Genomic DNA, 16853 nt, shown 5'->3' with positions numbered 1-16853 from the left:
AGTAATTAACTTTAATCCTGTGGCATCTACCACTTGGCATATGGAACTATTCTTCAGGTATTCTTATCTATTATTTTAATCGTTAAAACACAACATAATATAATTTTTGAATATATAATTTAAATTTTTTAAACTTATATGAATGCTACAGCATTTTTAATCAAATGAAACCAGTTTAAACTTTTTCTTAATATTTTTTTCTTTATTGAATTAATAAAGTTTAACGTTTTGAATGTAATTACATTTTATTTTAAGAAAGAAAAGAGCAAAATTAATAAATATTTGTTTGATAAAAGAATTAAACTGAAAAAATACGTTTTAAAAATGGAGTAATATAGTGTGAATCAAATTCGGATTACTGCTACTTATGTTTACTGTAGTATTTTTTCAGTTAATGCAGTGTTAACATCTATGGGCTTTTTGTCAACTTGCAGCCCTGGTAACTTCAGCTTTTACCTGAGATGAATTTTTAAGAGTCCTTCTATACTTTCAGCTGCACGACCATAAATATGAAGTGATTCGCATCCAGGTAAGTCTTATCTTATTACTTAATTTTATTCACAAGGAATAAGTGTGTTTTTGGAAATATATTTCATTATCATTGAATTAAAAGATTTAGGTTTTAAAAATCAATTCTTTAGTTGAATTAAAGTTTTCTTTATTTAATTTTTATAATGTACATAAGTTGTTATAAATGTTTTTCTCTTACTTCTTCTGCTATACAAAACTTAGTAAACATGTTAATTATTTAAATCACAATAAATAATGAATTTCAGAATTAATACTGGTGAGTACTGCCTGCAAAAGTAATCATCAATGGAAGCCCAAGTGAAAAAGACATCAATCCAATGTGAATATACCAACAAATTTGGTTAGGAATCTAAAAAAAAAAGGTATGTAGTTATTATATGTGATTTGCATGCCTTTCATATTTTAATGTAAGAATGTTGATTTAAAATCTTTAAAAGAATGCAAAAAAAATTATTTATTTTTCCTTTTTATCTGTTAATTAATACGGAAAAGGTATAAAATAAAACGAAAATGAAAAGGAAAACCTAAAAGGAAGGTTATAAATAGCGAAAATAGTCTAGAGAGTGGAAGTAGTACAAAAGGAAGAAATTTCGGATAACCTGACCGTAACCTTCATCTTTGGATGGAAGAAATAAAAAGGAAAACCTAAAAGGAAGGTTATATAAATAGCGAAAATAGTCTAGAGAGTGGAAGTAGTACAAAAGGAAGAAATTTCGGATAACCTGACCGTAACCTTCCTCTTTGGATGGAAGGTTAAGATAGATGTGTTCCCGACAAAGGTTCTCCCCACCCTGCCCCGCCCTTTTAACACACTTGAGCAAGAATCCAATATGGCTGCCAGTCATACCATATGTTCCCCAAGTGTCTTAAAAGGGCGGGGCAGGGTGGGGAGAACCTTTGTCGGGAACACATCTATCTTAACCTTCCATCCGAAGAGGAAGGTTACGGTCAGGTTATCCGAAATTTCTTTATTACTCGTAAGTTTTTTAGCAATTCTTATTTATTTTATAAGGTCAAGTAAATGTAAAAAGACAAAATAGAAGTTTAAATAAATTAAATAAATAATAAATAGAAGTTTTTTGATTAAAGGTTTTGTTTTTTTTCGATTCTTATTTATAATATAAGGTAAAGTAAATGTTTTTTTTTAAACCTCCTACTTTTATAAAGTAAATGTAACATCTATGTAAAACAGAAGTAAATGTAAAATCTATGTATTTCAGCAACTCTTATTTATAGTATAAGGTACAGTAAATGTAACATCTATGTATTTCAGCAATTCTTATTTATAGTAAAAGGTAAAGTAAATGTAAAATCTAAATAGGTATCAATAGACCGTTTTTAGCAATTCTTAATTATATTATAGAGTCAAGTGAATGTAAAATCTATGTAAAGATAAAATAGGTGTGCTAAACAACATAGGTAAACCAAGAATAGTAATTTTGAGCTCATAGTCGATTAAAAAAAAGACAAAAGAATTCATCAAAAGGGTTAGAAATGAATTTAAATACTTTTTACAGTGATCAAAATTAAAGAATAACTAACACTGAACGTAGTCAAAAGGAAGCAATAATATTAATTTGTAAGTAATAATTAAATTATAATATGCTATTTTCATGCAAGAATAATAAAAGTCTTACCTTGTTTAAAGAATATCCAATTTCATCAGCATTTCAATAGATCACCAGTCCAATAGCACTTGACACTTTTTAAAATAATTCGCAACACTATTTACACTAAAACTGTATATCACGCACTAAGTATAACTTGAACTCAATTTATAAACCCGAACTTCACTTTAACACGCACTAATATTCACATTAAAAATCACGTTAATAAAGAGACCGTGAACGAGTTAAAGATGACCGACGGTAACTGGCTAGGATGATCAGCTGGTAAGTGAAGGTTATCTAAGCAGCCACATCCATAGAGGAAGGTTACGGTCTGGTTAACCTACACTGTGTGTTCCCGACAAAGGTTCTAAGATTAGATTTGCTAAAAAACATCTATTTATTCGCATTTGTAATTTGTATTGAGTTTAAGTTATACTTAGTGCGTGATATACAGTTTTAGTGTAAATAGTGTTGTGAGTTATTTTAAAAAGTGTCAAGTGTCAAGTGCTATTGGACTGGTGATGTATTAAAATGCTGATGAAATAGGATATTCTTTAAACAAGGTAAGACTTTTATTATTCATGCATGAAAATAGCATCTTATAGATAAGAAATTTCGGATAACCCGAACCTATGTTGTTTAGCACACCTATTTTGTGTTTACAAAGATTTTAAATTTATAAAAGTAGGAGGTAAAAAAAAAAATCTTTAACCAAAAAAAGATCTATTTATTAGCACACCCATTTTGTGTTTACATTGATTTTACATTTACTTGATCTTTTAATATAAGTAAGAATTGCTAAAAAACTTACGAGTAATAAAGAAATTTCGGATAACCTGACCGTAACCTTCTTCTTCGGATGGAAGGTTACGGTCAGGTTATCCGAAATTTCTTTATTACTCGTAAGTTTTTTAGCAATTCTTATTTATTTTATAAGGTCAAGTAAATGTAAAATGTAAAAACTAAATAAACATGCAAATAAATAGATCTTTTTTTGATTGAAGGTTTTTTTAGCCTTCTACTTTTTTGAAGTAAATTAACATCTACGTAAAAACAAAAGTAAATGTAAAATCTATGTAAAGACAAAATAGGTGTGCTAATAAATAGAAGTTTTTTTGATTGAGTTTTTTTTTTTATAACCTCCTACTTTTATGAAGTAAATGTAAAATCTATGTACAAAAATAGGTATGCAAATAAATAAATCTTTTTTTATTAAAGGTTTTTTTTTTTAAACCTCCTACTTTTATGAAGTAAATGTAAAATCTATGTACAAAAATAGGTATGCAAATAAATAAATCTTTTTTTATTAAAGGTTTTTTTTTTTAAACCTCCTACTTTTATGAAGTAAATGTAAAATCTATGTACAAACTAAATAGGTATGCAAATAAATAGATCTTTTTTTATTAAAGGTTTTTTTTTTTTAAACCTCCTACTTTTATGAAGTAAATGTAAAATCTATGTACAAAAATAGGTATGCAAATAAATAAATCTTTTTTTATTAAAGGTTTTTTTTTTTAAACCTCCTACTTTTATGAAGTAAATGTAAAATCTATGTACAAAAATAGGTATGCAAATAAATAAATCTTTTTTTATTAAAGGTTTTTTTTTTTAAACCTCCTACTTTTATGAAGTAAATGTAAAATCTATGTACAAAAATAGGTATGCAAATAAATAAATCTTTTTTTATTAAAGGTTTTTTTTTTTAAACCTCCTACTTTTATGAAGTAAATGTAAAATCTATGTACAAACTAAATAGGTATGCAAATAAATAGATCTTTTTTTATTAAAGGTTTTTTTTTTTTAAACCTCCTACTTTTATGAAGTAAATGTAAAATCTATGTACAAAAATAGGTATGCAAATAAATAGATCTTTTTTTATTAAAGGTTTTTTTTTTTAAACCTCCTACTTTTATGAAGTAAATGTAAAATCTATGTACAAAAATAGGTATGCAAATAAATAGATCTTTTTTTATTAAAGGTTTTTTTTTTTAAACCTCCTACTTTTATGAAGTAAATGTAAAATCTATGTACAAACTAAATAGGTATGCAAATAAATAGATCTTTTTTTATTAAAGGTTTTTTTTTTTAAACCTCCTACTTTTATGAAGTAAATGTAAAATCTATGTACAAAAATAGGTATGCAAATAAATAAATCTTTTTTTATTAAAGGTTTTTTTTTTTAAACCTCCTACTTTTATGAAGTAAATGTAAAATCTATGTACAAACTAAATAGGTATGCAAATAAATAGATCTTTTTTTATTAAAGGTTTTTTTTTTTAAACCTCCTACTTTTATGAAGTAAATGTAAAATCTATGTACAAAAATAGGTATGCAAATAAATAAATCTTTTTTTATTAAAGGTTTTTTTTTTTAAACCTCCTACTTTTATGAAGTAAATGTAAAATCTATGTACAAAAATAGGTATGCAAATAAATAAATCTTTTTTTATTAAAGGTTTTTTTTTTTAAACCTCCTACTTTTATGAAGTAAATGTAAAATCTATGTACAAACTAAATAGGTATGCAAATAAATAGATCTTTTTTTATTAAAGGTTTTTTTTTTTTAAACCTCCTACTTTTATGAAGTAAATGTAAAATCTATGTACAAAAATAGGTATGCAAATAAATAAATCTTTTTTTATTAAAGGTTTTTTTTTTTAAACCTCCTACTTTTATGAAGTAAATGTAAAATCTATGTACAAAAATAGGTATGCAAATAAATAAATCTTTTTTTATTAAAGGTTTTTTTTTTTAAACCTCCTACTTTTATGAAGTAAATGTAAAATCTATGTACAAAAATAGGTATGCAAATAAATAAATCTTTTTTTATTAAAGGTTTTTTTTTTTAAACCTCCTACTTTTATGAAGTAAATGTAAAATCTATGTACAAACTAAATAGGTATGCAAATAAATAGATCTTTTTTTATTAAAGGTTTTTTTTTTTAAACCTCCTACTTTTATGAAGTAAATGTAAAATCTATGTACAAAAATAGGTATGCAAATAAATAAATCTTTTTTTATTAAAGGTTTTTTTTTTTTAAACCTACTAGTTTTATGAAGTAAATGTAAAATCTATGTACAAACTAAATAGGTATGCAAATAAATAGATCTTTTTTTGATTGAAGGTTTTTTTAGCCTTCTACTTTTTTGAAGTAAATTAACATCTACGTAAAAACAAAAGTAAATGTAAAATCTATGTAAAGACAAAATAGGTGTGCTAATAAATAGAAGTTTTTTTGATTGAGTTTTTTTTTTTATAACCTCCTACTTTTATGAAGTAAATGTAAAATCTATGTACAAAAATAGGTATGCAAATAAATAAATCTTTTTTTATTAAAGGTTTTTTTTTTTAAACCTCCTACTTTTATGAAGTAAATGTAAAATCTATGTACAAAAATAGGTATGCAAATAAATAAATCTTTTTTTATTAAAGGTTTTTTTTTTTAAACCTCCTACTTTTATGAAGTAAATGTAAAATCTATGTACAAACTAAATAGGTATGCAAATAAATAGATCTTTTTTTATTAAAGGTTTTTTTTTTTAAACCTCCTACTTTTATGAAGTAAATGTAAAATCTATGTACAAAAATAGGTATGCAAATAAATAAATCTTTTTTTATTAAAGGTTTTTTTTTTTTAAACCTACTAGTTTTATGAAGTAAATGTAAAATCTATGTACAAACTAAATAGGTATGCAAATAAATAGATCTTTTTTTATTAAAGGTTTTTTTTTTTAAACCTCCTACTTTTATGAAGTAAATGTAAAATCTATGTACAAAAATAGGTATGCAAATAAATAAATCTTTTTTTATTAAAGGTTTTTTTTTTTAAACCTCCTACTTTTATGAAGTAAATGTAAAATCTATGTACAAACTAAATAGGTATGCAAATAAATAGATCTTTTTTTATTAAAGGTTTTTTTTTTTAAACCTCCTACTTTTATGAAGTAAATGTAAAATCTATGTACAAAAATAGGTATGCAAATAAATAGATCTTTTTTTATTAAAGGTTTTTTTTTTTAAACCTCCTACTTTTATGAAGTAAATGTAAAATCTATGTACAAAAATAGGTATGCAAATAAATAGATCTTTTTTTATTAAAGGTTTTTTTTTTTAAACCTCCTACTTTTATGAAGTAAATGTAAAATCTATGTACAAACTAAATAGGTATGCAAATAAATAGATCTTTTTTTATTAAAGGTTTTTTTTTTTAAACCTCCTACTTTTATGAAGTAAATGTAAAATCTATGTACAAAAATAGGTATGCAAATAAATAGATCTTTTTTTATTAAAGGTTTTTTTTTTTAAACCTCCTACTTTTATGAAGTAAATGTAAAATCTATGTACAAAAATAGGTATGCAAATAAATAGATCTTTTTTTATTAAAGGTTTTTTTTTTTAAACCTCCTACTTTTATGAAGTAAATGTAAAATCTATGTACAAAAATAGGTATGCAAATAAATAGATCTTTTTTTATTAAAGGTTTTTTTTTTTAAACCTCCTACTTTTATGAAGTAAATGTAAAATCTATGTACAAACTAAATAGGTATGCAAATAAATAGATCTTTTTTTATTAAAGGTTTTTTTTTTTAAACCTCCTACTTTTATGAAGTAAATGTAAAATCTATGTACAAAAATAGGTATGCAAATAAATAAATCTTTTTTTATTAAAGGTTTTTTTTTTTAAACCTCCTACTTTTATGAAGTAAATGTAAAATCTATGTACAAACTAAATAGGTATGCAAATAAATAGATCTTTTTTTATTAAAGGTTTTTTTTTTTAAACCTCCTACTTTTATGAAGTAAATGTAAAATCTATGTACAAAAATAGGTATGCAAATAAATAAATCTTTTTTTATTAAAGGTTTTTTTTTTTAAACCTCCTACTTTTATGAAGTAAATGTAAAATCTATGTACAAAAATAGGTATGCAAATAAATAAATCTTTTTTTATTAAAGGTTTTTTTTTTTAAACCTCCTACTTTTATGAAGTAAATGTAAAATCTATGTACAAACTAAATAGGTATGCAAATAAATAGATCTTTTTTTATTAAAGGTTTTTTTTTTTAAACCTCCTACTTTTATGAAGTAAATGTAAAATCTATGTACAAAAATAGGTATGCAAATAAATAAATCTTTTTTTATTAAAGGTTTTTTTTTTTTAAACCTACTAGTTTTATGAAGTAAATGTAAAATCTATGTACAAACTAAATAGGTATGCAAATAGATAGATCTTTTTTTATTAAAGGTTTTTTTTTTTTAAACCTACTAGTTTTATGAAGTAAATGTAAAATCTATGTACAAAAATAGGTATGCAAATAAATAAATCTTTTTTTATTAAAGGTTTTTTTTTTTAAACCTCCTACTTTTATGAAGTAAATGTAAAATCTATGTACAAACTAAATAGGTATGCAAATAAATAGATCTTTTTTTATTAAAGGTTTTTTTTTTTAAACCTCCTACTTTTATGAAGTAAATGTAAAATCTATGTACAAAAATAGGTATGCAAATAAATAAATCTTTTTTTATTAAAGGTTTTTTTTTTTTAAACCTACTAGTTTTATGAAGTAAATGTAAAATCTATGTACAAACTAAATAGGTATGCAAATAGATAGATCTTTTTTTATTAAAGGTTTTTTTTTTTTAAACCTACTAGTTTTATGAAGTAAATGTAAAATCTATGTACAAACTAAATAGGTATGCAAATAGATAAGATTACCTGAAAAACAATCCTACACAAGTAGACATTTCCTTGACTTCTTCATTCTCCACAATAGACTTAAAGAGAATCACCTAATATTTTCGGTTGCTGGGTGTGAAGCAGGTCCCATAAAGATGGGACCATTTCCATTTCCAGATGAAAGCTGAGCATTACAAGACTGTAACTTGGCATTGGTAGAAAGCACTGGTTAAAGACAAAGCTCCTGACTGCAGTCTCTGTAACTTGGCATTAGTAGAAAGCACTGGTTAAAGACAAAGCTCCTGACTGCAGTCTCTATCACTGTATTTCATATGGCCTGAACATGTGCCGCCATCTAGCCTCCAGGGGGTGTATAACAAAGATCACTGGAAGGGTGGGGAGAATAGTCGTCTAGAACACATCTCTCTACTGAACATATGGTATGACTGGCCGCCATGATGGATGTTTCCCTATATAACCTTTGTCTTGAACACATCTCTCTGCCCCCTCCATCAATAGAGGAAGGTTACGGTCAGGTTTTCCTAAATTTCTTACTATAAGATTTTTAGCAATTCTTATTTATAATAGAAGGTAAAATAAATGTAAAATCTATGTAAAAAACAAAATACGTATGCAAATAAATAGAATTTTTTTAAAACTCAAGGTTTTTATTTATTCTCCTACTTTTATGAAGGTTTATAACTTTATCATGCAATATTTGGATCGTATAAAATAGTAGATAACATTACCTTAAAAACAATCCTACCCAAGTAATTTCCTTGACTTCTTCATTCTCCAGAATAGACAATGAAAATCACCTAATATTTTCCGTTGCTGGATGTGAAGCAGGGCCCATTGTTAGAAAGCAGTGGTTAAAGACAGAGAGCTCCTGCCTGCAGTTTCTATCACTTTGTCCTGAACACTAGTGATGGGCTATTTGAGCGGACTCGTTCCATTGGAACGAGTCCGATGGTGGAACGAGTTGATTCAAATCCCTATTTTTAAAAAAAGTGATTCCGCCCCGCCCCAAAAAATTTAGGCAAATAAAAATGAAAATGAGGCAGCAGAAGGTTTGGAACGATTAAACATAAGAACAAATGTCACGCAATTTATTATATTATTATATCATTAAATGTTAGCTTTCCCAGTTAATAACAAAACTATATTTCTTTAACACACATTGAGTACTATCCCTAATTTCCAATTGCTCTGATAAATATAAAATTAACAACGTAATACAAATATTAACACAAAAATAGGCTAGTCAAATATAAATTAAAGCAATGCAGTTTTGTCATTATCTAGCTTGACCACTAGAAGACTGGAGTTAACTTTCTTCAAGAGTATTCAAGGTAGAGAAACGGAAATGGGTAGGAAATTATTCCATAAAAATTCTAACCCTTCAAAATTATAATTACTCATAATATTTATTAACTAAGAATTGAATATCAAGCTTTTAAAATATTATCTTATTGTTTTACAAAAAGAAAAAGCTGTGTGCTTAATCTTAAACTTAGCGCTGGACACTCTTACTCTCATCTTCATTGGCGTAAGCTTGAACGTGTACATGTCAGCTAGACGGTCAAAGTAAAACTGGGCCAAAATTTAATATTACCTAACTGGTTTACTTAGTGTAGTATCCCTCCCACTCTATCACCTATTTCACAAACATTCATCGATTGAAAATATTTTTTAGTTAAATATTCGTTTCATTGGAATACAAAAAACATTATAACGCTTTCTTAAGATGATTTGAATTTTTAAAATTTGTTTTTGTCCATTACTCTTATAAAATACGAAGAATTTCAAATAAAATATAATATACAAACACAGAATGATCTAGTGTGCAGGTGGAGTCAGTCGTAGTTACCATGACAACGGAACCGTTAAACGACTCCGGCCCAGCTCTAGCATTTTCATTGGTTAAATCCACTGGAGTTGGTGAAGTCGAATCCGGAGTGATTTAAATCCTTTTGAAACCGGACTCGTTCCATTTTTTCGTTCACTGAATCTAGCCAATAGAAATTGCTGGAGCTGGAACCGGAGTTGTTTAACGGTTCCATTGCTATGGTAACGAGGACTGACTCCACCTGCATACTAGATCATTGTGTTTGTATATTATATTTTATTTGAAATTCTTCGTATTATATAAGAGTAATGGACAAAAACAAATTTTAAAAATTAAAATCATCTTAAGAAAGCGTTATAATGTTTTTTGTATTCAAATAAAACGAATATTTAACTAAAAATTATTTCCAATCGATGAATGTTTGTGAAATTGGTGATAGAGTGGGAGGGATACTGCAGTAAGTAAACCAATTAGGTAATACTAAATTTTGGCTCAGTGTTACTTTGACTGTCTCACGGTCATGTACACGGTTAAACTTACCCAATGAAGATAAGAATAAGAGTGTCCAGCGCTATGTTAAAGATTAAGCACACAGCTTTTTCTTTTCGTAAGATAATAAGATAATATTTTTAAAGCTTGATATACAAGTCCTAGTAAATAAATATTTCTTTATTTATGAGTAATTATCATTTTGCTTGAAGGGTTAGAATTTTTTTTATGGGAATAATTTCCTACCCATTTCCGTTTCTCTACCTTGGATCCTCTTGAAGCACGTTAACTCCAGTCTTCCAGTGGTCAAGCTAGATAATGACTAAACAGCATTGCTTTAATTTTTATAATTGACTAGTCTATTTTTATGTTAATTTTTGTGTTACGTTGTTAATTTTATATTTATCAGTGCAATTGGAAATTAGGGATAGTACTCAATGTGTGTTAAAGAAATATAGTTTTGTTATTAACTGGGAAAGCTAACATTTAATGATATTTTTTAATAAATTGCGTGACATTTTTACTAATGCATAGGGTAAGTACAGAGACCGGAATCGGTGAACGAGTTGTTGGAATCGATTCCAACCCTGGAACTGATTCAAATCCAACGAGTCCAAAGACGGACTCGTTCTGCCCATCACTACTGAACACATCTCTCTACCCCACTTCAGAGGGAGGTTACAGAAACGTTATCTGGTGGCTATTTCTTGAACTACTTCTTTATCAATCCTTGCGCCCTCTTACGGAATCTTTTTAAACTAATCTTTACGTTTTAAACATGAATTCCTTTAATGCGCTAACTTTTTCAGCAATTCCAATTTATTATATACTTTAATTTACTAAGTCTATGTAAAAACAAAATAGGTATGCAAATAAATAGAATTTTTCTTAAATTTAAAGTTTTTATTCATTCTCCTGCTAAATAATATATCTTTTTTTACCTAAAGATCACAAAAAATAATATAACAGAAAATATTGTGATACTAACAAGAAAATAGCCTATACCTAAATAATACATATTTTTGGTTATCGATTCATAACAAAAGTTGTTTATACATACTCATTTGATCGATGTTTTCTCAACGTCTTCTTCATTTCTACTTCAGTTGATGATGGACGGATTTGCAGATAGCACTCACAGTATTGGCTGTTTTCAATCTGAAACTCATTATTCAATTAAATAAACTGTTTATAGAGTTAATCTTGAATTAAAAAACATTCTATTCAACGTTACTATAAATTAATACGCAACCATTTGTTTATGATGAATTTCTATCTTTCAGGAATGAAAAGAACAAATTAATAAAATGAAAATAAGATTAAAGTTAGTTTTTTAGAATAAACTTGTTGCATTTTAAAACGTGAGAATAAATTATTTGAACCTATCTTCTATTGAACTATAATACTGACAAATATTGATAAAAATTTTACTAAAGCATATATATGAACATTAAAATAATTTTTTAAAGAACCTAATCCTGTGCATTCAATAAATGATATATATATATATATATTTTCAAAAAATATACTGATGAGACAGCAATAACATTAATTTGATTGAAATACAACCCGCATTTATAACCTAAATTATCTTCAATTTTTTTCGTGAAATTAAATCAAGAAATAAATGTTTAGCTTGACTAAAAACAGTTCAATTTGATTAACATTTAGTATTCGCATGCTCATTTAATGTTGAATTTTTCTATCAAAACAGATTCAATGAAAAAAAAATGATTCTGAAAAAATTTTAGTTTCTGCTATATTGTTACATTTGAAATAATAGATAAGACTACCTGAACATTTTTTCAGAGTGGTAGGTAGATTTCCTTGACTTCTTTATACTCCAGAATAGAATAGATAAGAATCGACTTAAATTTACGGAGTGCTGCTGCACGTAATTAAGGAGCAATGGGAAGATTTCATCAGATGAAAGATGAGCGTAACAGTGTTGCTAGCTGGTAAAGCTAATTATAATCTAATTCACACTTAGTATAACATTGTAGAAATCAGAGCAGTTTTTTGTTGAACTAAATCTCTTATCGAGCGGCTCAAGTACGTAACAACCAAATCTATAATAAAACAAACCATTCTACATATAAGTTTTCTTGAAAAAAAAGGTTTGTTTAATCTGACTGATGATTGCTTTTGTCATAGCATGATTAATTTAAAAAAGGGTTATTTAATCTAATTGAAAATTGCTTTTATTTGATTAAAAAGCTATAACATTCACCAATATTTTAATCAAACTCAACAAAAATTAAATCATTAATTCGGATTAAAAGGAAAATACGACTTAATAGAATAAAAGATTTTAGTTAACTTGACTAAAACCAAGTTTTCATTTTGCAGAGTTGCAATAGTCTGTTTCTAATAAAAAAAAGTATTATTTTTTAAATAATACCTCAAAACATGTTAATTTTGAAATATCACTAAGCATTAACATTTATTTTCTAATTACCTGTACGTAAAATATAGTATTGTATCCCTTAAAAGTTTAAATCTTTCATACACGTATTATCAGACGATGATTAATGAATTAAAAACAATAGATTAAAAACAATTAATTTATCAGCGAGGTCTACCTCAACTACCTCCCCGACACACTACTCCTGCCGATTGAGGGAGGTTACATTCTTGGTTACAAAATTATCACATGGTGAATGTACATATGTATCTTTAAAATGTTAATGAAGATCAAAACTTCTTTTGAAAAATAGTGAAATAAAATTAATGAAACCTAGTATATATTTAAGTCTTGTGTACTATTGTTACATAAGTAATGTTTTAGAATTGTATTTTGCAAGAGGGGGCGCGCTGTACGCAAACAGTAAACAATGAATTATAACAATTTCGTTTGAATATTGTAAAATTAAAAGAAATAATTATAAAATATTAAATATTGATAAACAGTGTAGTTAGTTAACAAATAATGCGGAACTATTAAAATCTGGAAAACCTTTAAAATTAAAGAACAAGAAACATTCATTCTTTTAGTCTTATTTTTTTGTTTATGTTAGTGTCTCGGTAGTTTCCTCAGATGTCAGTTTCTTTGGTATGGAATGAGTTTAAATAGCGTGTCACAGTTATAGTTACTTTTGTAACCTTCTTCCACCAGTCTAACGCACATTATAGAAGACTTAACTGATGCGAGGCTTCTTAAGGAGTGGCAGCTGTATATCCTACCACATTGCACACAGGACTACTGAAGAACACAGAAGTAATGAATGATAATGGCTCTTGCAGCTAAATATATACTACACCAGTGCTACCTGGTAGACATTTCTAGAACTAACAGAATAGTTCTATAATACGTATCTAGTAAATGCTGCTACCTGGTGGCGATTTCTCAAACTATGTATACTTTTTTATCTTTTTGAGTAATTCATTGTTTCTTTTTAGCTTAATTTTAATTTAACATTTTAAGAATATGTCACAATTATAAATTTAATCGTAGAAAATAAAAGTGAAATTGAAAGCTGAATTCCCTTACCAATATTATAATTTTTAACTTGTTATACCCATTATCCAGAATTACTTCCTTTTTCTCAATTAGGCTTGTTTATTATATGAATTAACAAAAAACTCAATTTTTTTTAAAAATGTTTATTTAAAAAAAAACTACATATGTAGGTATTTCAAAATGATATCTTCAAAGCCTTTATAAATGGAATGCATTTGAATTTATTTTAACGTAAACCTAATAAAGTGGTACATTACTCTTCTTCTGGTGGAACTATATAACTTCATAATAGGTATTACTTGAGATGGAATTGTCACCCACTGAACTTCCTGTTTTAAGCTGAACCATAGTGTTACAAACGATAGTTTTAATGAAATACAAAACAGAATTTGAAGGTCTTTTATTTAAAACTAACTAGCTGGATCTCTAAACAAGAAATTAGGATTTTAGAAGTTTTTTTAAAAGATACTAGTTTAATTATTGAATTATAATGTTGATTGTAATTGTTTATTTTTCCTTTTAACTCTTCGTATTAATCAACCTCAATTGTATTCTTTTATTTTTGTGTACATATGTAAAGTTTAGTAAATAAATAAATAATAATTATGATATCAAGAAATTAGCCACTTTTGTAGAACTTGTACCTTTTCATACGTTTTTTTATTCATATACTTGATGGAAAGTATATTGCAATGTAGTTACGAAATAAATGTTCGACCACATGAAGACAGCAAATGAAAGTGGTATTAATTACTCTATTGTCAAATCATGCATAATATAATAGTCGTTTATGTAATTTTACTTAAACAGTAAATTTACTTACTGAATAATTAAGTCATAAATGAAGCAAAATAAAGATGAACCTAATACTTTAATAACAAGAAATGTTGAAATGTATTGAAACATTTTATTTTCAAAGATTTAATAAATAAAATGGTAATTTACGTATTTGCAGATATTTAGTGTAACAAAACATATTCTAAGAATATAAACACTACTAAGGTTTTAGGTTTTAGTAGGAGTATTTATCACCTAACAATTTTATAGCAAAACAAATTTTATTTAAACGTTACAAAACTACTGGCAAAATACTCACCTGTTATATCACTCCAAATACTTTGTAAGCAGAAATAATTATCAGCGTACTTATCTTGACACCAGCATCACCTAAAAAAGACCACTTTTAGGTCATAAGAACAAACAGTTTCAATAAGCCTCGTCCTTAAACTTTTTATTGCTTCTATACAAGAACTAGGTTTCAAGTTTTGCACCTCTGAGACAGTAACTTATTCAGTTAGTTACCACGGATAGAGTAGAGGTTCGAAGAAAACTTACCACCACCATCTGCGGAAGCAGAAAGAAAATCAATTACCTTCGTAACCGCCTCTCGACTATTACACACTTTATATTGAAAAAGGTCTTTTAACATGCCTCCTAAACTCTAGTTTGTTCCTAGTTTAATATAGTATTTACAAATGCACTAAATTAAGAGATCTTTAACACAAACTATTACTCTCCTTTGAACAGGTACGCAACCTCAGCATTTGCTCACGTTATTAGTAATAATAATTTTGGAGAGGGCCTCACATACATGGGACTAACTTCTCTCCTTTTACGATGTACAGCGTCGGGACCCCTAAAAGGTACAACTACATTAAATTCCGAATCCAATGACACTCATTCATGAAAATTTGTCCGCGCGTTTAGGCGCTACGTTGTTTAGTAAAAAGGTAACAACAACAAGAAGAATAAGAACAATTTCTAAAAAAGCCGTTTTTGCTCATTTAGAGCAACTTTTTTCTCTAAATCTAATAGATCTGGGGTGTTGCAAAAAAATTACAGATATAAAGGAGGATTTGCTCTATATTATTAAGATTTGAGTATTTTATCTTTTGTAGAAAAAGAGACAAAAATTGTCAAAGTTGGGTGTTTTTTCAACGTTACGCTTTTTTGAACACTTTTTGACGATCAACGGTTATACAATTGTTCTACTGGACAGTTTTTATATATACTTACTTGTTAGTCTATGTAGTCCTAGTTTTTCTCCATGTAAAGGTGAAGTCTATAACAGAAAACAGCTTTACAAAAAGCATCTTCATGGCTTCTGCAACATGACCCATAAAGATGGAGCCAACATTAACGCTTCCACTTGCCTTTCTCCTAGACTTCTACGTGACCAAGTTCACGCTTTTAAACTAATCAAAACTCTACTACTTAGAGACGGAAAACGCAAAAAAGTTTTAATTGGGGATCGGCATAATAACAACGAATAGGACAAGGGAAGTTAAGTGCATTGCACGTGAGTTTTCCCTTTCAAGTAAAACTCTTGCGTTTAATATAAATTGATTATTTTCAATGCATTTAGCTCTCACAATTAAATTAGATGTTTTTTTTTTATCTTAATTTGTATCAAGGACAGACAAAAATGGTTTTACAAATGTTATACAAATCTAGGAGATGATTTTGACAATCTGCCTAGAAGCAGTTAAATCACTTCTATGGAGGGGTTTTAAATAGTTCAAGATCTCAACACCTCAGTCCATCACAAAACATTGGACTTTTTTCAGATTCAAAGGCTGCATATGCTGAAATTTGAGGTTGTTTTGGTACTGGCTCTGTTAGCCTGCTCATAAGAGCAGTTTGCCGGGGGGCACCACGAGGAGGTAGAGCTCAGATTTCTGCCCCCCAAAAAAAACATTCTTGCCTAACCGTATTCCAGCCAGTTTTGACCCTGTATAGTGCAGGTTAGCAGATGTCAACATTGTGACATGCATTATCTGCGAAGGTTCTGGGTGAAAACCAACGATTAAGGAATACGGTTAATCGAAGTGTACCGTGAAATTATTGAGGGGATTTTGGCAAGAATGATGGAATACGGGAAGAACGCGTTTGGGAATTTACAGAAAGGTAAGACAACAACATCCAAGGAATTCATTAAGAAACTAACACAAGACAACAACTGAAAAAAAAATTAACAAAATAATTGAAACAATTGGAGATGGAGGTGTGGTAAACTTCCAGATCTGAACTTCCGGCAAGTAGCAGGTCAAATCTATACAAGTAGTGGAAAATTTAGGGTACAGGACAAAACTAAATGGCTTAAATTTTTTAATTTTCACATATTGAGTCATAGTTTGAAATGAGAAGAGCTACTAAAAACAATTTGATAATAAATCACCAAGGCAATCACAAAATGAAGTAAAATAGAACAATAAAAAGAAGTTGCTCAGTATTCCAG

At 27.5% G+C, this 16853-nt stretch overlaps 1 long non-coding RNA gene across 1 annotated transcript; it reads right to left on the bottom strand.

The window, feature by feature from the left end:
- Positions 1 to 633: 633 nt before the first annotated feature.
- LOC141456541 (uncharacterized) lies at positions 634 to 13340 on the bottom strand. The gene is made up of 4 exons (XR_012459844.1): positions 12614 to 13340; positions 11949 to 12224; positions 11216 to 11313; positions 634 to 880 (listed from the first exon to the last, which is right to left on the bottom strand). It is a non-coding gene; the product is annotated as an uncharacterized lncRNA (long non-coding RNA).
- Positions 13341 to 16853: the final 3513 nt, after the last annotated feature.

This window comes from Rhodnius prolixus, unplaced genomic scaffold (assembly GCF_049639745.1).
Source record: "Rhodnius prolixus isolate KJV_2025 unplaced genomic scaffold, Rpr scaffold_4, whole genome shotgun sequence".
NCBI lineage: Eukaryota > Metazoa > Arthropoda > Insecta > Hemiptera > Reduviidae > Rhodnius > Rhodnius prolixus.
The sequence above is the reverse complement of the archived record's forward strand: the minus strand, read 5'-3'. Positions and strand labels throughout refer to the sequence as shown.